At 39.4% G+C, this 24,101-nt stretch overlaps 1 long non-coding RNA gene across 1 annotated transcript; it reads left to right on the top strand.

Annotated features, from left to right (window-relative positions):
- Positions 1 to 91: 91 nt before the first annotated feature.
- LOC118651984 lies at positions 92 to 21,663 on the top strand. Its single transcript, XR_004966398.1, has 4 exons — positions 92 to 170; positions 6,414 to 6,590; positions 14,171 to 14,252; positions 21,595 to 21,663. It is a non-coding gene; the product is annotated as an uncharacterized LOC118651984 (long non-coding RNA).
- Positions 21,664 to 24,101: the final 2,438 nt, after the last annotated feature.

Here is a 24,101-nt window from a genome sequence, read left to right as displayed (position 1 = left end):
TTGCCAATATATCTTTTAAAACTGCAAAGTCATTCATTTAAACATTAAACACATTTTTTTTGAGCATCCACGATATACTTGTTTCTGTTCTAGGGCTCTAGGCACTGGGAATACAGCTATGAATGACCCATCTACAAGATAAATACCTTAAAAAGCTGCTGGATCAGAGGGTAAGCACATTTGAAATTTTAATAGATATTGCTAAATTGTCCTCTTAAAGTCTACACCAACTAATATTTTTTATTAGGTGGGTAATTTTTAAAAAATCTTTATTGTTGAGATTATTACAGATGTCCCTCTTACCCCCACTCATTGCTCCTCTCCACCCATTTCCTGCCCTGCCCCAGGCCTTTGCCACCTTATTGTCTGTGTTCATAGGTAACGCACATATGCATATAAGATCTTTGTTTAACCTCTTCCCGCCACCTCACCCTGCTTCCCTCTGAGAATCATTAGTCTGTTCCATTTCTATGCCACTGACTCTATTTTATTCACCAGTTTATTCTGTTCATTAGATTTTTTATTTATTTTGATTTTTAGAGTTAATTGTTGATAGGTATATATATATGTTGCCATTCTATTGTTCATATTTTTTATCTTTTTCTTTTTCTTCTTCCTCTTCTTAAAGAATACCCTTCAACATTTCATATAATACTGGTTTGGTGGTGATGAACTCCTTTAGCTTTTTCTTCTCTGTGAAGCTCTTTATCTGACCTTCAATTCTAAGTGATAGCTTTGCTGGATAGAGTAATCTTGATTGTAGGTCCTTGCTATTCACCACTTTGAATATTTCTTGCCACTCCCTTCTGGCCTGCATAGTTTCTGTTGAGAAATCAGCTGACAGTTGTATGAGCATTCCCCTGTAGGTAACTAACTGCTTTTCTCTTGCTGTTTTTAAAATTCTCTCTTTGTATTTAGCTCTTGGCATTTTAATTATGATGTGTCTTGGTGTGGTCCTCTTTGGGTTCCTTTTGTTTGGGGTTCTCTGCACTTCCTGGACTTGTAAGTCTATTTCTTTCACCAGGTAGGGGAAGTTTTCTGTCATTATTTCTTCAAATAGGTTTTCAATATCTTGCTCTCTCTCTTCTTCTGGCACCCCCATAATTTGGATGTTGGTACACATGAAGTTGTCCCAGAGGCTCCTTACATTATCTTCATATTTTTGGATTCTTTTTCCTTTTTGCTCTTCTGGACAGGTGTTTTTTGCTTCCTCATGTTTCAAATCATTGACTTGATTCTCAGAACCTTCTACTCTACCGTTGAATCCCTGTATATTATTCTTTATTTAAATCAGTGTATGCTTAATTTCTGACTGATACTTCTCCATTTTTTTCTATATCTAAAAGAAATCTTTAATTTTTTTTAAACAAAATTATTCTACCTTTGATATTTTGGGCAGTAATTTCTTTCTTTTTTAATTCTTTATTGATTAAAGTATTACATATGTCTCCTTTTTTCCCCCTTTGACCTCTCCTTGGCCACTCCCACCCCAGCACAAGCCCTCACCCCACTAGTGTCTGTGTCCATTGGTTATGCTCATATGCATGCATACAAGTCCTTTGGTTGATCTCATATCTTCTCCCCTCACCCTCCCCTGCCTTCCCTCTGAGTTTTGATGGTCTATTCAATGCTTCTCTGTCTCTCTATTTTTGTTCGTCAGTTTATGTTCATTATATGCCACAAATTAGTGAGATCATGTGATATTTATCTTTCTCCGACTGACTTATTTTGCTTAGCATAATGCTCTCCAGGTCCATCCATGCTGTTGCGAAAGGTAAGAGTTCCTTCTTTTTTATAACAGCATAGTATTCCATTGTGTAGATGTACCACAGTTTTTTATTCCACTCATCTGCTGATGGGCACTTAGGATGTTTCTAAATCTTAGCTATTGTAAATTGTGCTGCTATGAACATAGGGGTACATTTACCCTTTCTGATTGGTGTTTCTGATTTCTTGGGATACAGTCCTAGACATTGGATTACTGGGCCAAGTGGGAGTTCCATTTTTAATTTTTTGAGGAAACTCTATACTGTTTTCCACAGTGGCTGCACCAGTCTGCATTCCCACCAGCAGTGCACAAGGGTTCCTTTTTTCTCCACATCCTCTCCAGCACTTGTCATTTGTTGATTTGTTGATGATAGCCATTCTGACAGGTGTGAGATGGTATCTCATCGTCGTTTTGATTTGCATCTCTCGGCTGATTAGTGACTCTGAACATGTTTTCATATGTTTCTTGGCTTTCCTTATGTCCTCTTTCAAAAAGTATCTATTTAGGTCGTTGCCCATTTTTTTTGATTGGATTTTTATCTTCCTTTTGTTAAGTTGTATGAGGTTCCTATAAATTTTGGAGATTAAACCCTTATCGGATATAACATTGGCAAATATGTTCTCCCATGCAGTGGCCTCTCTTGTTGTTTTGTTGATGGTTTCTTTTGCTGTGCAGAAGCTTTTTATTTTGATATAGTCCCATTTGTTTATTTTCTCCTTAGTTTCCATTGAGCTGTATTGGTAAAGATATTGCTACGACATATGTCTGAGATTTTGCTGCGTGTGGATTCCTCTAATATTTTTATGGTGCCCCATCTTATGTTTAAGTCCTTTATCCATTTTGAGTTTATTTTTGTGTATAGTGTAAGTTGGTAGTCTAGTTTCATTTTTTTGCATGTATCTGTCCAATTTTCTCAACACCATTTATTGAAGAGACTCTCTTGACTCCATTGTATGCTCTTGCCTCTTTTGTCAAATAGTAATTGAGGATAGTGGCTTGGGTTGATTTCTGGGTTCTCTTTTCTGCTCCATTGGTCTATATGTCTGTTCTTGTGCCAGTACTATGCAGTTTTGAGAACAGCGGCTTTGTAATATAACTTGATATCTGGTATTGAGATCCCTCCTACTTTGTTCTTCTTTCTCAGGATTGCTGGGGTTATTCAGGGTCTTTTTTATTCCATATGAATTTTTGGAGAGTTTGTTCTAGGTTTGTGAAATATTCCGTTGGTATCTTCATGGGGATTGCATTGAATCTGTAGATTGCTTTGGGTAGTATGAACATTTTTATGATGTTGATTCTACCAATCCATGAACACGGTATATTCTTCCATTTGTTTATGTCTTCCTCTATCTCCTTTTTCAACATCCTGTAGTTTTCCAAGTACAGGTCTTTTACCTCCTTAGTTAAGTTTATTCCTAGGTGTCTTAATTTTTTTTGGTGCAATGGTAAATGGGATTTTTTAAAATTTCTCTTTCTATAAGTTCACTATTAGTATATAAAAAAATCCATAGATTTCTGGGTGTTAATTTTATATCCTGCTACATTGCCAAATTCATTTATTAAGTCTAACAATTTTTTGATGGAGTCTTTAGGGTTTTCTATGTATAATATAATGTCATCTGTGAATAATGACAGTTTTACTTCTTCTTTTCCAATTTGGATGCCTTTTATTTCTTCTTGTTGTCTAATTGCTATGTCTAGTACTTCCAGGACAGTACTATATTGAACAAGAGTGATGAGAGTGGGTATCCCTATCTTGTTCCTGATCTTAGGTGAAATGGTTTTAGTTTTTTTCCATTGAGTATTATGTTGGCTATAGGTTTGTCATATAAGGCTTTTATTATGTTGAGGTATGATCCTTCTATTTCCACTTTCCTTAGGGTTTTTATCAAGAAAGGGTGTTGGATTTTGTCCTTTTCCATTTTTTTAGAGGTTTCTAGAAAATTCTTGAGTAACCTTATAACTACGCTATAATCCAGTAGTTTGCTTTCTTCCATTTCTTTCATTTGTGCCATGTTTCTTTGTCTGTGTCCCTGTGTTTGTTTCTATGTATTGGGAAGAGCTGCTATGTCTCCTTGAATTGGTAGAGTAGCTTTGTGTAGTAGGTGTTCTATAGGTCCCAGTGGCTCAACCTCCCCAGTCACCTGAGCTGGGACCTCTAGGTGCACCCATTTGTGGACTGTTGTAGTTGAGATTTGATTGGTGTTGGTCACTGGGAGGAATTGACCTCCAGGCCAATTGGCTGTGAGGACCAGCTGTGACTACAGTGGGAGAGCTGCTGTGCAGGAGGCATCCCTATGAGCAGCACTTGCTTCAGTAGGGCTTTGGTGCTCATTGAGTCTGCCCCTTGAGTGTGTTGCTTATGGATGTGTAGAATTGTAATCTAGTATGGTCTGACACTGACTCTTGGGTCTCCAGGGAGATGCAAAGTCAGCCACTGCCTGGGGCCACGCAGCAGGAGCTACAGAGAGATCTGCAGATTTCTCTTCTTTGTATAGGATTTGGAAGTGCCCAGAGGAGGCCCAGCTGTGAAGCAAGGCAAGCTGGTGCTGGTGCCGGGCCTTGGGACCTTGGGGCCTTGGGCCTTTTATTGATACGTTTGGGGCTCGCTGACCCAGCTGCAGCTTATTTGAGAGATTTTACCCTGAGCAAGGAAAGGCCATTCACATGTAAAAGATGTTGCGTACAGCTTGGGTGGGGTTGTAAATTGGATGAGGTGGGGTCTTAGGGAATCACCAGGGTAGAGCAAACAGAAATGGCTTCCAGTCAGGCCTGCGACCACCCAGGAGGTCCCAGCATAGGAACAATGATCCCCGTGAGCACCTCCATCTGGGAGAAAGCCACCTGAGCTCCTGCTCTGAGTTTGTGTTCCCCAGTGCCTTGCCCTGGTGCTGGAGCTCAGAGGAAGCAGGACCTGGTAAGTTCAGGTTGTGGTGCTGGCCTTTTAAGAGGAACAGCTGAGTCTCCAGCAGCCTCCGTGTCACTGAGTCCTAATCCACACTGGTTTTTACAGCCACCATCTTCAAACCTCTTAGGTGGGGCATTTTTTATGTGGAAGGGCACTTTCCAATTATTTGTTTATCTAAATGTGGGTGAGGAGACTGAAAGGAAGGGAGGTAGGAAGAATCCTAAGGAAAAATGGGATTTAGGTATTATACATTTTGTGTGAGCAAGACAGCCCAAACTTGGTGGAGAGGTGGGAGCTCAGAGCAAATTCTGATGTGTATCAGAGGCAGATGCTCCCAGCTCTCCTCATCCCAGGCCAGGTTGCCGTGACCTGGGCACTTTCCCTGGTGGGTCATTTGGCAGTGGGGTCTAATATTAAGCGAGGAAAAGCCACCTCATGATTATTACTTACCCATTGTAACTCTTTATCTGGCGTGTCACATCTGTGCCCAGGGGCCAGCACCCCCACGAGGCTTCCGATGAGCTCTCTAGCCAACTGCCACAGCCCTCCATGGCAGCCTCTGGCTGCACCCGGGGCCCTCGGCGGAAGCAGGATGTAATGTTTCCAAGTGGGTGAGCAGCAGCTGCTTATCTGCAGTGGTCAGTAAGGCAGACAGAAACAATCTCTGTGACCTTCCTTCCTTGGCTTGTTTGAAAACCATGACCCTACTCCCCTTGTGGGGGAGGTAAACGTGGAGCTTTAACTAAGTGGGGGTGTAAACATGAAATGTTTGTATTTTTTCCAATTGTTGATTTCTATAGTGTTCAGCTGAATTTCCACTTCCTACTCTTTAACATCTCTGGCAATTTTCTGCTCTCTTCCAGTTATAAAAATTTTAGTTCAAAATATTAATCTCAGATTCAATTTAAATCTAATCTCCTATCTCTTCAAAACCACAGTTTTCACCTTGGAAATAAAAGGGGGGGGGTGTGATAAGCGAGAGGTGGGGGGATGGAGGAGAAATAATCTACCCTGAGAACATACCTCCATGCTCTCCTGGATCTACACATTTGTTTCTCCATTGGGGGGCAAGGGTTACCATTGTCATTTTGGATGAAATAATTCTTAGGGTGTAACTGCTCTGCACATTTGAGAATATTTAACTATTTTTTCTCCTTCATCCCCAACACAAATTCTCGTAGCACCTCTCAGTCTTTATGATAACCAATACCACTCCCACTTTTCCAAACACCCCCTGGGACTCATTCTGCTTTAGTTGAGAACCATTGGAACCTTCCTCAGTTGGGATCAGGGAGAAGGGATGAAAGAGCAAGATCTTAGATTGCTGGGCCAGAGTCAGTGGCGGAAAGGAATCCCTAGTTGTCCTTTGGTTGGGTCTGTCATTTGAATCTTTCTGCTGCTGTGTGGTAGTCTGTAGACAGTGTGGTTGGATTTATAGGGATATTATCTTCCTCTCGACCTCTCTATTGCTGCAGACCACTTTAGAGAGGGTAGCTGTGTCTTCTTTTGCCCCCACCAATGATCCATGACTCCAACACTTTCTCTAGGGAAGAGATAGCCTCCAAGTAAATGGGGGAGTCATTTACCTTCACCTGAAAGCCCCCTGGGTGGCCTCCAAATTCTGCTGCTCCTTCTAATTCCATCCCTCTGATTCTATGTCCTATGCAGTAGGCATGAGAACTACTAGAGTTTACTTGTGCATCCTCTAATAGGTTGTTGTTTCCATCTTTTCCCTAGAGCTTCTTAGAAGGTATTCTGCCTTCATAAATTTCCAGAAGAGCAGCTTAGACCTGGCTGTACATTCATGGATATCTCCAAACTCTAGGAGAAGCTTGTCACACTCTCCCAAGAGACATCTTACCACACTCCACTTGGATAGTAATCCCAGTGTGAGACATCAGATTGTACAATTCAGTGAGTATCTATCCAAAGGTGAGGTGCCAGTTTCCTCTTTTTTTTTTTTTTTTTCAGATGCCCTGAGTCTCTAAATGGGATTATCTTGCAACCTTGTCCACCTCTTAGCTTCTTGAGGGGTAGGGAAGCACACTTCTCCAATCTTGTATAAAATGTCTCATCAAGGACCCAAGAGAGGTTGGTAGCTCTCAATTCAACTATTTCCTCTTTTTCCTCATTAGCTTATGCTGACAAATGTTTTATGCATTTGGGGGTAGGGTGATTGTAATGGTGGTGATGATAGTAGGGCTGCTTCTGCCAATTTTCAGAAAGTCCTTGTGTTGTGACTCATTTAGAGTGTGGTGTATTTAGGCCCTTGTTCTTCTCAGCTCTTGACTGTATTCCAGGGCAACAGGACAAGCCCTACTCAACCTCCTATGACACAGGAGCAGCTAGCATACTGGGGAAGAACTTCTGAAGTATTCACACTAGTCTTGCCGCTTGATGCAGAAACTGAAGGGTAGGACCACATTGTCAGAATTAAATGAAGAAGAAAGGGAGGCTTTCCCTTCATAGACTAAGAGCTCACAATTTTCTCCTTGGCTGTTGATCACTCCCTTTAGATATTCTATGACAGGTGGGAGGAAAGAGGAAAATACAGGTTGAGAGGACAAACTGAGATACAAAGAACATTGATAGGAAAGGGAGAGATGGTCTTCTGCTCTACCTCTGTTTAAGGAATATGGAATGGCTGGGAACTTCCTGAGGTAGAATGAGAGTCCATCTCTTAATATTGACATGAGGAAAAAGATTTGCAACTAAAACTGATCCATCTTTCTGTCTGCCCATTTATTCATTCACTCAACAAGTGTTATTGTATATCTACTCTGAGACACATACTATGCAATGAAAATAATCTATGTGCATTGCCTTTTTCTCTTGTTCCTATTCCTGTCTTACATGGTCTTCCTGCCCAGGTATAGAACTATTAGGACCATATATTCCTAGATACAGGGCCATGCTGGACAGAGACCCCATTACAGACCAAGGATGACCCCCTAGGGCAGTGGTTCTCAACTTTGGCTGCACATTAGAATCACCTGGGAATCTTTTTAAAAATCCTGATTTCTGGGCCTCATCCTCCAAAAATTCTGTTTCTTTGTTATGGGGTGGGGCCACAACATTAGTAACAAAGAAATAGAATTTCCGGAGGATGAGGCCCAGAAATCAGGATTTTATTTTCATTTTTTTATTTTTATAACACTTTTTTTTTTTATCGCTTAAAGTATTACAAAGGGTATTACATATGTGTCCTTTTTTTTCCCCCACCCTTGACAATCCCCTGGCCTCCCCTACCCCCCAGTGTCTTATGTCCATTGGTTATGCTTATATGCATGCATACAAGTCCTTCGGTTGATCTCTTATCCTCTCCCTCCTGCCCCCCAACCCTCCCCGACCTTCCCGCTACAGTTTAACAATCTGTTTGAGGCAGCTCTGCCTCTGTATCTATTATTGTTCAAAAGTTTATAATGGTCTCTATTATCCATGAATGAGTGAGATCATGTGGTATTTTTCCTTCATTGACTGGCTTATTTCACTTAGCATAATGCTCTCCAGTTCCATCCATGCCATTGCAAATGGTAAGAGTTCCTTCTTTTTTACAGCAGCATAGTATTCCATCGTGTAGATGTACCACAGTTTTCTAATCCAATCATCTACTGATGGGCACTTAGGCTGTTTCCAGATCTTAGCTATGGTGAATTGTGCTGCTATGAACATATGGGTGCATATATCCTTTCTGATTGGTGTTTCTGGTTTCTTGGGATATATTCCTAGAAGTGGGATCACAGGGTCAAATGGGAGTTCCATTTTTAGTTTTTTGAGAAAACTCCATACTGTTCTCCATAGTGGCTGCACCAGTCTGCATTCCTACCAGCAGTGCACGAGTGTTCCTTTTTCTCCACATCCTCTCCAGAACTTGTCATTTGTTGATTTGTTGATGATAGCCAGTCTGACAGGTGTGAGATGGTACCTCATTGTTGTTTTGATTTGCATCTCTCGGATGATTAGTGACTTTGAGCATGTTTTCATATGTCTCTTGGCTTTCTGAATGTCCTCTTTTGAAAGGTGTCTATTTAGGTCCTTTGCCCATTTTTTGATTGAATTGTTTATCTTCCTTTTGTTAAGTTGTATGAGTTCCCTATAAATTTTGGAGATTAGACCCTTATCAGATATGACAATGGCAAATATGTTTTCCCATGCAGTGGGTTTTCTTGTTGTTTTGTTGATGGTTTCTTTTGCCGTGCAGAAGCTTTTTATTTTGATGTAGTCCCATTTGTTCATTTTCTCCTTAGTTTCAAGTGCCCTAGGAGCTGTATCAGTGAAGAAATTGCTTCGGCATACAGAAATCAGGATTTTAAAAAGATTCCCAGGTGATTCTAATGTGCAGCCAAGGTTGAGAACCACTGCCCTAGGGCCTATAGCTTTGAGGTTGCTGATCTGCTGAAGTTCTTAACAATAATTTAATTCTTTTCTGGTTTTCTTCTTTATAAAGTGAGATATGAAGGTGACTTAATTTTTTTTCTATTAGGTATTATGAGCTATATAGAAAATTGAATATGTATATTCCATTTGAATGTAGAATTAAAATATAATCACTATGTATGTCAATAATATAGAGAGACAGACATACACTCAGCTGTAGATGCAGATATTATTATTCTTGTTATTTAGGTGAGGAAACAGAGTGCCAGAAAGGTTAAGTCTTACCTTAAGGACTCAGAAGTCTGAATTTAAACTCCAAAGACTCCCACACCCTTTCTACTTATACTATAATGCCTCTAAATCAGTAGGCTATAGAATGGGAGGATGAGTAAAAAAGAAGTCACATGTACTAAACAAAATATATAAGGCCTCAGAGGACTGTCTTTAGGGCAGGGCTTTGGAGAAGATGCTGAGGAATTCATTATTTGTGTGCAATCAGTGGTTATTTCTGCACAAATCACAGGGGAGGACTAGATTTAAATTTCTGTTTATGACTGGCATTTGCTTTACTTGCCATTTTTTTTCAGATTTGCCTCCTGGTAATAAAGTTGCTTAACATTTTTACAAGAATTTCCCTATTCCCAGAAACCCGTGGGGGCTAGACTCCCTTCTCTGGCTTCTTCCCAAAAGGGGTGCATCAAGATTTGTGCTTTATAGATATGATTATGGCAGTTACTCTCTAAAGATCAACCCAAAACCTTGTGGAATTTATGCCCTTTATAGTCTCCTCCACTTTAATCTGGTTGTGCCTATGACTCACGATTGACCAAAAGAATTTGGTGGAAATAATGCTGAGCCTAGGTCATAAGAACCCTTGCAATCCCTGCTTGGGTCTTTTGAAATGTTTGCTTTTAGGATGTATCCTTCCTCAGAATATCCCCTCTTGGAACCCAGCTGTTGTGCCATGAGAAGCCCAAGTCACATGGATGGCCATGTGTTGATGTTCTGGTTGGTAGGCCAACCCAGGCTCCTGGCTGTCAGCTAACATCACCTGGCAGCCATGTGAGTGCACCATCTTGGACATTCAGAGCATCCCAGTCATGCCCTCAGATAACTTTTAGTCCAGTTGTCATAGATGTGATTTAATTACATGAGAGACCCTGAGCAAGAACTGCCTCACTGAACTGACTCTAGCCAAAGAACCATGAGAGAGAAAAGTAAATTAGAGTTTTAAGTCATGAGGTTTTGGGGTGCTTTGTTAAATAGCAATAGATAACTGGAACAATTCCTCTGAAAAGAGGCTGGACTCCCAGGTCAGAGTTGACTAGGGGGGGGTTGGAGTTAGAACCTGGAACTTGTTAGCCTTTTGACCTCGTATAAGTTCCTTCACATCTGTGTATCTCAGTGTTCTCATCTATGAAATGGGGATAATAATACTGTATTCCTCATTGGATTTTTGTGAGAATTAAATATGTGATCTGCACAAAGGGCTTCATGTGGCAACTGGCATTTACTAAGCACTGACTAAAAGTTCACTAGGATTATGATTATTGACATTAGTGGTTGTGTGGAATTAAATAATGTGTCTCCTAGAACACAATCTTTATTAACATTTTTCTTTATTTTTGTTTTTTATCTCTTTTCTACCATTCTTAACCTCCCAGCTTTCTTGAAAGTCAAGGGAAACATTGTGGTGGAGCTGCTTTGTTCTCTTCTGCCACATTTTCAACAGAAAGGCAGATTTTCTGAGTTGGTCTGTTTATTTTTTGGGTTGTGGGAATATGAACCTTATATTCACCCACTTCTATTTCTTCTTCAAGTGTCCTATCAGTTTTGCTTTTTTGTCAGTTTCCTCCAGGGAATTGCTTTTCTTTACTTGAAGGCCAGAGGGAACTGAGCCGGGCAATTGATGTCTTAATAAATATGACAAGAATGAGGGTCATTGGGATGAAAATGAAAACTGACACTTAAATTGTCCTCCGTGGCCTCTTAATGACTTGTGGTGGCTGAGAGCATTACGGTTGTTTCCATCAAAGGGAACCAAACATATACTGGGGTTTGTTGAAATGGCAGGATAAATTAAGCTCTTCAGAATAGCAAACATTTTTTTATGGCTTTACAACTCCCGTGATTATGTTAATGCTGGGGAGAATGAGCAGGAGCCTGGGTTACACCATGACCACCATGAATCCCAACTCCTCCCCATACTCATATTGTATTTTATTTTTTTAAAAAAATATATATCTCTATTGATTTCAGAGAGGAAGAGAGAGGGAGAGAGAGATAGAAACATCAATGATGAGAGAAAATCATTGATCGGCTGCCTCCTGCATGTCCCCTACTGGGGATCAAGCCCACAACTGGGGCATGTGCCCTTGACCGGAATCGAACCTGGAACCCTTGAGTCCAAGACCGACGCTCTGACTCATATGTTAGATTCCAAGCTTCATATACAAAATTACATTAAAACTTTAGCTCTCTGAGCAATGAAAGTAAGTTATAGCTAACCTACCTATCACTGTTGGGACTATGTGTCTACTAGGAATCTGCACATAGGAGTGAGGTAGATAGGGAGAAATATTATCATATTTCATTTAACTTATTTTTTTCTTTGGGCTTAATACAAAAATATCTGCTTTAGGTCTTCAATTTGTACCTGAAAGAAACCTAAATCACAGAAATCTTAAAGTGCATTTAATCATCTGAGTTATAAAGGAGAAAATGACCTATTTGAGTTATTTTATAATAGAAATAATCCATTTTCATAGACAGGGACCAGTTATTAGGAATCAAACTTGTAATTGGCACCACATGGCTTTTTCCAGTTGCTTAAAAGTATGGTTAAGCTTGGTATACAATAGGCACAAATAAATACCCGGTTATGGAATGAAAGAGTGATACACATGTGCCAAGTACTCAAACCATCTGTGGATTCTTCTGCTCAGCAAATTGACTTCTACCAGGAGTTTATGTTTTTAAAATGGCAACAACCTCTGTTGTTCTAGCTTCTTCTCTCTTTCCCTCCTATTTCTGGGAGACAACACCCAGTCATCTTATCCAGCAAGCTGCCTTCAATTCTGCGGGAGAAGGCTAGGTAAAATGAATTTTATGGGTTGTGACTTGGAATAAAAGCTGAGTCCTGACTCTGATTTCATAAAAAATGATCTATGGTTGGTATTCATATAATTCTGTTGTATTTGGTCAAAGGTGATCAGAATTTTTAAATTTTTGGTGACCTGTGATGGTAGAAAATTGTATATTTCCAATAAAATAATTTAAAACTCTAGTTTTTTAATAGTGGATTTTGGAATTAATAACTAATTTAATAAAAGGGGTATATTTGAGTTAGTTGCTGTAATTAAGCTTTGTTGATTAGCGTGGAAAAATCATTACTCACTGAAGAGTGACTGCTCACTAGCTTTAGGAGAAAAGTGCTTGTGGTCTTAGTGCACTTCTAATCAAACTGATTTCCTTATCAGGAATAAGCATGTTTGAGCAACAATTTTACCCAAGAGCTTAAAGACTGAACATAATGAGATTTCCTTTGTTTTTCTTTGAAATTTGGAAGGAAGTCTTCCCACCCAGTGTCTAGAGACTGGCTCAGTCTGGTCTAGCGTTGTGAAATCTGAAACTGTCAATCTGTGAAATGTATAGAAAAAGGCTTGGCTTATCTATGACCATCTTTCATTTTCTAATACTCAGTGGTCAAGATGAGGGTTAGCAGTTCTGCCTGCGAAGCTTCCACTGCCATCTCCTGCTTTATTCCCATCCTACTTCTAGGCGATTATAGAATATACTGGTTTCCTATTTTCTTTATATTTCTATGGTTTTTCCTTGTTTTAAGCCACTTTCTTCTTCCTTCCTCCATGTCTCTTGTTCCTAATTCTCTGAAGTTTCCAGTATAACCTGGCAGTGGTAAAATTGGTGGATGAATAGAAGGAAACATGAATATAACTTATATTTTAAATGTCTAGCTAAAGCTCCAAAACGAAGGAAAAGTACCTAAAAGAAATTGAAACTTTCAGGTAAAAATGTCATTGTTGTTAATGGTAATAATAATAACCCATGACTAACAGATGTCAAAAACTATGTGGGAAAATCCAAGCATGTCTTTACTTTATTTTTTCCCATCACCATTTATCCCCTCTATGTCCTCTTCCACCCCCACCTCTTCCTCCCCCCGCCCCCATCCCATGCACGTTTTTCTGTCAGAGGAACAAATTTGAAAACAGATGATCAATAAACTAAAGCTGCTCATTATCTGAGTCTAGTTATTATCTTATGGGACCAGGTCATCTTTGGCAAGTAGTGGTATTCATGTGCACTTACTACAAAGGAGCTTTCAAGTCTGAGAATAATAACATTTGAGATATTATTAGTTCCTATGAGACAAAAGTTGTCATATATATATGAAAGCCTAAGTGACCGGCTTACCGGCTGAATGGCCGACTGGCCAGTAGCTATGATGCACACTGACCAGCAGGGGGCAGATGCTCAACGCAGGAGCTGCTGCACCCAGAACTAGAGAGGAGAGAGCCCGATTTCAGGGTGCATCACCTGAGAACCGCCCTCTAGCAATCCAGGAACCCTCGGGGGGATGTCGGAGAGTCGGTTTTGGTCTGATCCTCGCAGGCCAGGCCAAGGGACCCCACCAGTGCTCAAATTCATGCACTGGGCCTCTAGTAGGATATATAATATAATAAATCTAATTTCTCTAAACTTCAAAATTAAAATGAACTAATGTGCTTATAACAAATAATCTTAACATTTGCTGAGGACTTACTGTCTGTCAGGTATTATAATAAATGCTCTTTTTGTGTTATTTCATCTAATCATTTCAACAACTCAGTGTCATAGGGAGTAATATTACTCCCTAATATTACTCTATTTTATAGATGAGGAAACTGGGGACCCTCTGCATAGCTTTTTATAAAGTAGTTTATTATGATTATCATAATTGCTATTACTATTACAGCTATTATTATCAAACAGGTGTCAGTTGGCCACCATTAGAACTCATGTACTCTGATCTGAACTGTGTTGATGACACACTGGTAAATCATTCTTCAACTTTCCATTTACAACTTAAATTTTTATTATTTTTTTCTCCTTCACAGAAGCAATAGATACTACTGTATAAAACTGAGAAAATGCAGACAAGAAAATAGCAAAGCAAAATAAGACAACAACAAAAAATTGGTTTGTAATCTCACTACTCAATGATTATTCTTGCTAACATTTTGGTATATGTCTTTCTCTTATAATTTACTAAACATACATAAAATATTTTAAATACAGCATACCACACATGCTTTTTTATAACTTACCTTTTCATTCAGCAATATAACAAATATTTTTCCATTGAATTAAATATTCTTCTGCTACACAGTTTCCTAAATTTGGGGGGGGGATTGTAACTCATTTTTTAAAAATATATTTTATTGATTTTTTTACAGAGAGGAAGGGAGAGGGATAGAGAGTTAGAAACATCGATGAGACAGAAACATCGATCAGCTGCCTCCTGCACACTCCCTACTGGGTATGTGCCCGCAACCAAGGTACATTCCCTTGACCGGAATCGAACCTGGGACCCTTGAGTCTGCAGGCTGACGTTCTATCCACTGGGCAAAACTGGCCAGGACATCATTGTATCAAAGTTAGGATCTCTTGCCTTAAAAAGCGGACATGCACACAAAGTATGGCACACAAATTTTAAGAGTTTTACTACCTAAAAGTTGTTTGTACATTTTTTGTCCCAGCTTATACCATTATAGACAGCTACACAGTATTTTGTCTAATGTTTAAGGTAATACTATAATTTATTTTATTTAAAAAATTTTATTTTTCAATTACAGTTTACATTCAATATTATTTTGTATTAGTTTCAGGTGTACAGCACAGTGGTTAGACAATCATATACTTTTTTTTGCTAATCCTCACCTGAGCATATTTTTATCATTGATTTTTTTGTAGAGAGAGTGGAAGTGGGTGAGGGAGATTTTTTAGAGAGAGAGAGAGAGACATCTATTAGTTGCCTCCCATATGCATCCTGGGTACGTGCCTTTGACTGGGAATCGAACCTGTGACCCTTTTTTAGAGAGAGAGAGAGACATTGATTAGTTGCCTCCCATATGCATCCTGGGTATGTGCCTTTGGGAATCAAACCTGCTGACACTCTAACCCCTGAGCTCAAAGGGGGGTCCTCTAGTGACATATTTTTAAAGATTATCAAAGGTGGTATATTTTCAACTTTAATAGTAAATTTGATTTTAAAAATAGCAGCCCCAAAGTCTTTGCAGCAAAGTTATTTTAATAATTTAATTAAATAAATAATTAATAGCATTTTGGCTATTTTAAAAAGTTACTATAAGCAAAAGAGACTTATTTTCTTTTTGTTTGCTTTGGATACTGGCTCTGTGGCTGGTACAAAAAGAGACTTTCCAAAACAGAACAAAGAAAGCATCAGTGGAATCAGTGTATAACTTCCCAACGGGTCTACTTGGAGTTAAAAATTCACTTGTACAGAAACCAAAATGGCGGCATAGGTAAACACTGGAAATTGCGGCCTCGCACAACCACTTCAAAAATGCAACTAAAAGACAAAACAACATTATCCAGAACCACAGGAAGGCTGGCTGAGTGGAAATTCTACAACTAGAAGGAAAGAGAAAAGCACACTGAGACTCAGAGGAGGTGCGGAAGTAAAGTGCAGAGGTACGGAGGCGCTCGCGGAAAGGACTGGCAAATGAGGACGCAGCGCACGTGGAAAGGGCTGGCAGCTGAGGACACGGCGCATGTGGAAAGGGCTGGCAGCTGAGGACACGCTTGTCTTTTTCAATCAGGAGGGAGTCTCAAGCTCCCGACTGCTCTGAACTCCAGTTCCAGGTGAGTCTCTGGGGACCCAGACTCATAAGGGGAGAAACTGGACTGTCTGGCGTCAGGCGGAACTCGAGGGCAGCTTTCTCTCAGAGGTGCTTGCAGCGATACAGGGACACTGAGAAGCAGGGCCTTAGGCCAGGACTGAGGAGCAGCCATAGCTGTTTGCTCCACCCTGTTGATCCCCTGAGACCCCACCCCACCCAAGCTGTGTGCAGAGGCTTTTGCATATGAAAGGCCTGGCCCTTTGCAATCTGAAAATTACCTGACAAACTGCAGCTGGATCAGAGAAACCCAGAACATCTAAAAGAAGGCCCAAGGCCCCACAGCAGCTTGCATTGCTTCACAGCTGGACTCCTGCTGGGTAGCCTCAGGCAGAGGCTAAATTAGCACCTCCTTAGAAATCCAAGAGCCAGTGTACCCAGTGGTCAGAGTGGGACCATCCAGATTACAACTCCTCAGATCCATAAGGGACACACTCAGGGGGCAGACTCAGTGAGCACCAAAGCCCCACTGAAGCAAGTCTTGCCCCTAAGGGTGTCTCCAGCTCAGAAGTTCTCCCACTGCAGACACAGCTGATTCTCACAGCCAATTGGCCTGGAGGTCAATTCCTCCCAGTGATACCAACAACAATCAAGACTTAACTACAACAAGACTGTGCACAAAGCCCACAAAGGGCTGCACCAAGAGTGTCCACCTCCGGTAATTGGGGAGGCTGAGCCACTGGGCCGTATAGGACACCTAGCACACAAAGCCACTCTATCAACACAGGGAAGCATAAAAAATGTGGAGACAAAGAAACAGGTCACAAATGACAGAAATGGAGGAAAACAAACTACTGGATATAGAGTTCAAAACCACAGTTATAAGGTTTTTCAAGAATTTTCTAGAAACCGCTGATAAATTTAGTAAGACCCTCAATAAGTCTAGTGAGACCCTCGAGGTTATGAAAAAGGACCAACTAGAAATTAAGCATACACTGACTGAAATAAAGAATATCATACAGAGTTCCAACAGCAGACTAGAGGATCGCAAGAATCAAGTCAAATATTTGAAATATGAAGAAGCAAAAAACACCCACCCGGAAAAGCAGAAAGAAAAAAGAATCCAAAAATATGAAGATAGTGTAAGAAGCCTCTGGGACAACTTCAAGCGTACCAACATCCGAATTATAGGGGTGCCAGAAGAGAGAGAGCAATATATTGAAAACCTAAGAGGACCACACCAAGACACATCATAATTAAAATGCCAAGAGCAAAAGACAAAGAGAGAATTTTAAAAGCAGCAAGAGGAAAACAGTCAGTTACCTACAAGGGAGTACCTATATGACTGTCAGCTGATTTCTCAACAGAAACTTTACAGGCCAGAAGGGAGTGGCAAGAAATATTCAAAGTGATGAATGCCAAGAACCTACAACCAAGATTACTTTACCCAGCAAAGCTATCATTCAGAATTGAAGGTCAGATAAAGAGCTTCACAGATAAGGAAAAGCTAAAGGAGTTCATCACCACCAAACCAGTATTATATGAAATGCTGAAAGGCATCCTTGAAGAAGAGAAAGAAGAAGAAAAAGGTAAAGATACAAATTAATAACAACAAACACACATCTATCAACAAGTGAATCTAAAAATCAAGTGAATAAATAATCTGATGAACAGAATAAACTGGTGAATATAATAGAATCAGGAGCATAGAAAGGGAGTGGACTGACTATTCTCAGGGGGAAAAGAGGTATGGGGAGTGCGGGAAGAGACTGGACAAAAATTGTACGCCTATGGATGAGGACAGAGGGTGGGGGGTAAGGGCAGAGAGTGGGGTGGGAACTGGGTGGAGGGGAGCTATGGAGGGAAAAAGAGGAACAACTGTAATAATCTGAACAATAAAGATTTAATAAAAAAAAAATTCACTTGTACAAATACAGATGTGCTTGTTTAAAAAAAACCAACTATATTATTACTAGATGGTTGATTTTATGTGTCAACTTAGCCAGGCTATGGTACCAGTTGTTTGCTCAAACACCAGTCCTCTGTAGATGCTGCTGTGAAGGTATTTAGATGAGATTACCATTCGCATTCAAATGAGATTATTCTTATTTAGATGATATTACCATTTTATATCAGCAGACTTTGTGTAAAGCAGATTGTCCTTCATACTGTGGATAGGCCTAATCCAATTAATTGAAGGATATTAAAGCAAAGACTGAGGTCCCCTGAAAAGGGAGAAATGATGCCCCCAGACAGTAACATAGAGACCCTGCCTCAGCTTATATAGCCTTTGGATTCAAGACTGCAACATTAACTTTTGTTGGGATTTTCAGCCTGCAGCCTGCTCTATAGATTTGATATGCCAGCCCTGCAATCACGTAACCAATTCCTTGAAATAACTCTCTCTACATATATTCTGTTGGCTCTGTTTCTCTGGTGGGCTCTGACTAGTTCAATTACTAGTTGTTGTTCCCAAAGCAGGGGTGGGCAAACTTTTTGACTCGAGGGCCACAATGGGTTCTTAAACTGGACCGGAGGGCCAGAACAAAAGCATGGATGGAGTGTTTGTGTGAACTAATACATGTTAACACTGCTGCTGGTGAAGGAGCGGAGGGGAGAGCAAGAGAACCCTCTGCTCTTTCGGCTCCGCGGGCCGGATAGAACAGCTGAATGGGCCAGATCCAGCCCGCGGGCCGTAGTTTGCCCACGGCTGTCCCAAAGTCTTCAAGTAATCTCTCTGTTGTGTGTTATTTTTCTTACTGTCAATCATGAGGAGAGATGCTTGCTGACCTTATCTTACATTTTGGATTCCATTTTCTTTTTGAGTTGATGGCCCTCTGTGTGTTGACTCCAGTTGAAATAGTTCAGACTTTTAAAATCCTTGAGAGCAGTATTTTTAAAAAATCAACTTTCTACAATTGCATTGGGACCATTTACCTATGTTTATTATTTATAATTGTGGTAAAATGTATGTAACACAAATAGACCATCTTAGCCATTTTTAAGTGTGCAGTTCAGTAGAGTTAAATATATTCACATTTTGTGAAATAGATCTCCAGAACTCTTTTCATCTTTCAAAACAGAAACTCTTTACTCATTTAGAGACAATTTTTCATTTCCCTCACCCTGCCTAGCTTCTAGAAATCACCATTCTACTTTCTGTCTTTATGAGTTTAATTATTCTAGATACCTCATATAAGTGGAATCATCCACTATTTGGCTTATTTCACTTAACACAATGCCCTCAAGGTTCATCCATCCTATATAATAAAAGCCTAATATGCTAAGTGTCCAGCCGTCCAGTTGTCCAGTCGTCCGTTCAACCAATCAAAGCGTAATATGCTAAGGCCACTCAACCGCCCACTATGACATGCACGGACCACCAAGAGGCAGTCAGTCGACTGGTCGACCAGTCGCTATGATGCGCACTGACCACCGGGGGAAGACGCTCAATGCAGGAGCTGCTCCCTGGTGGTCAGTGCGCTCCCACAGGGGGAGCATCGCTCAGTCAGAAGCCAGGCTCAGGTGGCAGGAGCCTCTCCCACCTTTGCAGCAGTAAGACATCCCCGAGGGCTCCTGGACTGCGAGAGGGTGCAGGCTGGGCTGAAGGACCTCTCTCCCCTGAGTGCACGATTTTCGTGTACTGGGCCTGTAGTGTTATATGACATGTCAGAACTTCCTTCCATTTTAAGGCTAAATAATATTCCATTGTATGTATATACCACATTTTTTTTATCCATTCATCTGTTGATGGACATTTGGTTGCTTCCATCTTTTGGCCATTGTGAATAATGCTGTTATAATCTTGGGTGTACAAAAGTCTCTTTATGGCCTGGCTCTCACTACTTTTGGATATATACCCAGACATGGAATTGCTATTTTTATTTTGAGATGCTACCATACTATTTTCCATAGTAGATGCAATACTTTACATTCCCACCAACAGTGCACAAAGATTCTACTTTCTCCATATCTTTGCCAACACTTGTTATTGTCTGTTTATTTGATAATAACCATCCTAATGAGTGTGCAGTGATTTTGTGGTTTTGATTTATATTTCCTAATGATTAATGATGTTGAACATCTTTTCATGTGTTTATTGTCCATTCGTATGTCCTTTTTGGAGAAATGTCTATTCAAGTTTTTGCCCACTTTAAATTGGGGTGTTTTTTTGTTGTTACTGAGTTATAGGACTTTTTTATTCTGGTTATTAACCTTATATCAGATATGTGATTTGCAAGTATTTTATTCCATTCCATGACTTGCCTTTTCACTTTGTTGATTGTGTCTTTGGCACAGATGTTTTTAATTTTGGTGTAGTTTATCCATTTCTTCTTCTGTTGTTACAGGGTCAATTCATTTTTTGTTCTAAAATCACACCATATTTATGTATTATCACACCATATGAATTGTCCATATATCATTCCAATAACACACATATTTTTGCCTTCAGTAACACTCAAAATTTTCCCCATCAACACTTTCTTACAAGAATCCTACCAAAAATGTTTTAGGAGAGAGATTTGGGCTGTTTTTCTATGACCATGGCCAGGACATGGTCATCATAATTCACCATGGTTCTGAAGTGAGTGAGGAAGACATTTGGAAACAATTTTCTGTCACAACAGCTAGCAACAAGTAGACATCTAGGTCATATTTATTGAATGATTGAATGATTGTCTTGTTCTCTGGCATCTGTAAATATTTTCAGAATTTTTTCATGTTTCTTTTAGTCCTTTTACAGCCATTCTCTCAGACTGAGTAAATGCAATTTGCATGCCTGAAAAATCAGTCAAATAGGTTGCTGTTGCAACAGAATGTTTGGAAGTTATTGTTTGAAAAACGTCATCTCTCTAAGGGAAGTTGATGTGATAGTGAAAAGTTGAAGCTCGGAGAGTTTAAGGCCTACTTTCAGGTTGTATGCTGAATGGAAAAGAAAAGAGCCAGTTGTGGAAGATGAAAATTCCAAATTTTATGTGATATAATAATTTTATAATGAATAAATGGCCTTTCACTATATAAGCAAAGCTTTCCAGGGAAAATCATATCAAGTAAATCAGCTCTAAAGTATAACTACTAGATTAAGAACTCCTTGAAAGCACAGAAGGGCCATGTCTGTCAATTCTTATATTCCCCAAAAGTACACACATGCAGACATACACATACATGCATATATTCACACACACAAAGCAATGAATAAAATTTACATGGTATCTTGTGACGTCCCTGTAGCTACAGTTTTCCATGGTTGTTTTAAAAAGAATAAAGAAAAGAAAAACAAAAAATATATATCTTAAAGTGAAATAAAATTTTGTATCAGTTGTCAGTTCTTTGCCAAAGATTTCATTTATGCCTGTATAATTGAATTATATACATATAGTAAGTATTTCTAAATACAATTCAATGTGAATATTCAAGTTTAAAAATATTTTATCAGGTTAAGAGAATGCTGACAAATCAATAAATGTGATTTGAAGATGTATGAGAATACATTTTGATTTTGGTTGCAAGCTAACTTTGGGGGGAAAAATATTATATTTTCTAATTTTTTACTGGATCAAAAGAAGAAACTAACTGGGTTTCTTTAAAATTATTATTGTTTGTATCTTTCTCTTTGGAAACTGTAACTTGTTTCCCTTTGTTTTTTTGTTTTTTTGATATCACCACACTGGTTTCCCCAGGGGACATTGATGCTGACAGAGAAAGACCAAGGGAGCCTTTGTGACTTCATCCAAATGTCATAACAAAAGTAAGACTTAGCATGCTTCTGAGGGATTGACTTTCAAGCAGGAACTGGGTTGTTTTGGAAACTTAGCTAATGACATTGTTATTATTTCTCATGAGTGATTAGGTTGATAGATCAATCCCACTTGCATTTACTGTAATCCCTACAGACCTGAGTGGTGAGCCCATCAATACAGAAGCTGTGTGGCCCTAAAGTTGGCTGAAGCTCTCTTCTCTACAAGGAAGTTGGGGCATTCGCCTCTGACATTTTTACCTTTGGCTGTGAACCCCCCAAATAATGTATTTTTTTTTTCAGTTTGTATGCCTCATGATTTTGAACCATCTCTCATCCTGAGAATATTAATAGATTTTGAAATATTTAAAGGATAAATTTGCAAAGCACAACTGGCATTTGTAAAAATTCTGGCAAGACACAATGTTACAGATGTTAGGATTCACTTTACTTGCGCTTTTTAGTTGTGCCCTGGACATAGAGGGAGTGCAATAAATATTTACTGAAAGTTGAATGGATGAAGTGAATTTGGAAATAAGCAGAGAGTCTTTGTGGTATTTTAAATCATTGCAGAAATATGTTTTTACAGATATCATTGGGACACAATCCTAAGTTCTTGACCTTCTTAATGCCTTTATTGATGTGTTTTGACTAATACTAAGAAGATGATAGTTTGCAAGGAGAAGCCTATTATTTAAAAACATGATTTTTACCATCTCCTAACACTTCACCAAAGGTCAAGAGGGTAGATAAACAACTTCCTACAGCTGCTGCTACATCTGGCACACGCCTGCAGCAGAAAGTGTGCACTGAAAAGATAAACACATCAGGTTGTATCTACTTGCACGCCTGTGCTTTCTGGGTCTGAACTTGACCCTTAACAATTAATATTAAAACCAGACTTGACATTAATGAATAAAAATCTGAAAGAAGTTATGCTGAACTGAAATTACCAGCATTCCCAAGAGGATATATTTCTCTGATGGTTTTGAGGTTAACTCTGATTTTGTAATCCTGGCTCGGCATCTTATCTTTGTTGTTTCCTTCTGGGAACAATCTCATTGTTGATTTCTGCAGGGCTCCATGTCCTTTATGATTCCCCACTTGATTAATGCTGAACATTAATTGTTCCGTTTAGGTCAATTTACATATATATGGATATTTGCCAAATACACTTCATTCTGTGTCTTGAGGATGCTTCCAGCACTGAGATTCTGTGACACTCTATATAGATCTAAAACTAGCAGGGCGGTTTTCTTTTAATAAATCATCATACAGAATTCTCTACTAGCTTTTGAGTAAAATAATCTGTTAGTTGATTATCTTATATACGTGTATAAATATGAGTGATGACTCAGAACTTAAAAAAAACTGCACTCAACCTGGATCCTTTCACAGACAACTCTAAAAAGTAAGCTGTAGGAAGAAGGTATGACTGTATAATGTTCACTCACTGAATTTGTGGTGAAGCTGGGAAGACTGTAAATGCTGATTGAATCAAACGAAGACCTCTCAATTCTAAGTTGATTTTCTATCCACAAAACCACAGCAACTTTCTAAAAAGGACTGTCAGACATGGCATCGTTGATTCTCTCGTTCACTAAGCACCCAGATGCCATTATTCACATTGTTTGGAAATGTTTACATATTCCTATCTCAAATATTTTTCACAGAACCAGGTTATGTCTCGCTATATAAGCCTTAGATCTGTGAGCTTTATAACTTCAATCCCCTGTCCTTTCTTGCCACAAATAACCATTGATATAAATGTGTTGATTTTTATTATTATTATCAATATTGTTATCTGAAAAATGTTTGAATATTCTATTTCTCTTTGTGGTGGCAGACACAACCTCTGTGGTGGTCATTTCTGCATTGATCCTTGATCAACAAATGCAGGTATCCAGGCATGATGTTTATACTCTGTTTTTACCGAATTGCCGGGTGATCACTTTACAAGATCACAGAGTGTTTTCTATCTCCTGATTAGCATTTAGAGAACCTTAGCAACTGGGATGGAGCCATAGGAGGGAACCAGGCTGCTATTTAAATGGAGGAAAGTCACTCCGTGGCTGATAAGCTGTCAGAGTGATGAATCGCAAAGGGCCTTTCAGTCTTAAGAATTCACAGCATCTGATGAACTTTTACTTTTCACAGCATCATCTGAGGGCAAGATAGGGGGGAAAAATGTCCTCGTTTGGTCTGTATTGGATACCTGTCAGTGGGTTTACAGACAATCTACAGACCACAGAGTATTTTGCTGAAGTCTGTAGGACCAGAAACACAGCAGGAGGAAATGTCAAGTTCAGAAGGCTTCTAGGAAAAGAAGTCACCAGTCTACAGTATATTTCTGCTTTAAGAAGGGCCGAAATATTGCTGATTAACACTAGGTTTTAGATCTGTACAGATCCCTGAAATGCATATGTGTTTTCTTTAAACTTAGTAACATCA

Source organism: Myotis myotis, unplaced genomic scaffold (assembly GCF_014108235.1).
Source record: "Myotis myotis isolate mMyoMyo1 unplaced genomic scaffold, mMyoMyo1.p scaffold_m19_p_1, whole genome shotgun sequence".
Lineage (NCBI taxonomy): Eukaryota > Metazoa > Chordata > Mammalia > Chiroptera > Vespertilionidae > Myotis > Myotis myotis.
This window is presented reverse-complemented; position numbering and strand designations above follow the sequence as displayed.